This window comes from Python bivittatus, unplaced genomic scaffold (genome assembly GCF_059951505.1).
Source record: "Python bivittatus isolate LINGU-HERP-01145 unplaced genomic scaffold, Pbiv_v1 ctg000470_np1212, whole genome shotgun sequence".
Lineage (NCBI taxonomy): Eukaryota > Metazoa > Chordata > Lepidosauria > Squamata > Pythonidae > Python > Python bivittatus.
This window is the reverse complement of record NW_028277065.1, coordinates 1,232,954-1,235,419: the sequence shown is the minus strand read 5'-3', so window position 1 is coordinate 1,235,419 and position 2,466 is coordinate 1,232,954.

The window sequence follows — 2,466 nt, the reverse complement described above, 5'->3', positions numbered from 1 at the left end:
CTGATTTGGCCTGTTGTTGAATCTTTCCCCCTCAACACTAACTATAGTCCTTTTCTGTGCAGTTTTTGAAAATTATCCTGCTAAAGGATAGACATATTTGTAAATACGAGAACCAGGCTTCCTTTGCATTTATAGACCATCAACTGCTTGGCCTTTTCTTCTGGCAGGAGATGATTCCATCATTGTTGTTTTTTTAACCAATATTAACATGAGACAAACAAGCAGTAAACAATGCCCTAATCAAGGAACTATCGGGGAGGGGGGAACCCATCCCCACCAACACTGGTAGGGCAAGCTATTGTACATAAACAGAGAGCAAATCCCACTCCTTTCTGGCATTGAATAACAAAATGTTTGCAAGAAAACAACCAAGCTCAGAGAACCCCAAGGACTCCACAAAATGTGTAATCCTTCAAAGCACTATTAAGAAAGCTAAGATCACAGCTTTATCCACTTACCTGGTTTTGCCCACCAAACACTCTCCTGATATGTAACAATAGGACTTTCAGAATTTCATGAAGTATATGGCCAAAGACCATCCTTCCTGAGAAATTCAAAAAATCATAGTCCAAGTCTTCTGGAAAGTGTTGACTGGGAAACACTGGTTTATATACATGAGATTTGCAAACATTGCATGAGCAGTCCACAGTTGGTAGAGTTAGTCCTTAGGAATGACACACTGTATAATGAGTTGACATACAGCCAATATGACATTGCTACATAGTCATTCTAAGAAGTTCTGCAGAGGGAAAACAACATCTGAGGGGAGACCGATACTGTTGCTAGCACAGGGGCTTTTTTGCCATGAAACTAAAGACATAATAGCTACTTGGTACTTTTTTCAAAAATGATTTTTTTGTGGGGAGGAAAGCTAGCTATATTTGCAGTTATGGTTTGATTCAAAACAAATATTTTGTATCCATTCCAAGAAGGTTCCTGGTGAAAATCTTTCAGATTCTTCTCTGCTTAGTATCTATCATCTTCAAATAAGTTGTCCTAGATATTATCTGTACCTTAGACATTCATCATACAAAGGGGGCCAATAACGTAAATGCAACTCTCATTTAGTAGATACCTGGTGAAAACAATGTCACTTGTAAGCAAGATCAGGGAGAGGGTACATTTGTACTCTAGAAAAGGCTGACTTATATCCATGAAATTTACAAACATATAAGTAGTCCAGAACTAGTAGAGTTAACTCTTATGGTAAGATACTCCATACTCTGTTGATTCTTTCTTATGTTTGTTTGTTTATTTATTTGCACAATTTATTAGCTGCCTGTCTTACTTTTTCAAGTGACTGAGCATACAACAGGTTAACACCTTAGAAAACAGTCAATAAATACATTAAAAAGTATAAAAAACACAAAAGAACAAACTAAAACAGAAGATAATAGGTGAAGGGATGTTAAAAATAATGTAGCCATCCAGCCTGCTTGCACAACCAAGTCCAGAAGCTCAACAGTGATGATCTCAACCTCACCTCAAGGGGAAGAAGATTCCACAGCATGGATGCCACAGCAGAAAAGTCCTGCCCTGTAGAGCATGCCTAATGTAGCTCCCTAGTCTTTGGAACCCATAACATGCCCTCTCTATTGGATCTGGTAGGACGGGCAGATTAATTTGGAGAGTGGCCATCCCTCAAGTAACCCAATCCCATGTCATGAAGGGCTTTAACGATCAACACCAGCACCTTGAATTGGACCCAGAAATAAAGTGATAACCAATGCAGCTCATGAAGCAGAGGTGTGATGTGTGTTCTACCAGAAGAACACATAACTGCTCGCACTGGTGCAAAATGAAGTTTCCCAATACTCTTCAAGGGCAGCCCTATATACTGTAAAGCTCATTGCAGTAGTCTAACTTGGAGGTGGCCAGGGTATGAATGACCATGAGGTCCCCCAATCTAGGAACAGGCACAACTGACACACAATACGAAGTTGTGGAAAGGCCCTCCTTGCCACAACTGCCACCTGCTCATCGAGCAGGAGTCGCAAGTTCAGATCATCAGGGATGCTGTATTGGATCATCAAGTATAACACCATCATCATCAAGTATGCTGATGATGCTCAATTGTACATCTCCACCTCTGGTGAATTAAGCAATGCTGTGGACATCCTGGTGTCTGGAGGCTGTGAGGGTCTGGATGGGAATCAATAGGCTTCAGCTGAACCCTGGCAAGACTGAGTGGCTTTGGGTTTTTGGTCCCCTCTGGTTCTAGGACTTTACTATCTTTGATTATGGATGGGGTTGCACTGCCCCAGATTGCACACAAGAGTACTATCACTTCACCACCCTTACCACCACGTGTAAGGCCTCAATAGTGGCCTTAACCCATGTTTGGTTGAGTTCATGATTAGATGCTCTAGACATCTCTTCTAGAGTGGGATCCCAGGGAGTGACGGGATCCTCGAGAGGAGAGAAGTTGGATAGGTGCGATCTGATCCAAAGTCTCAGCTGACCCTT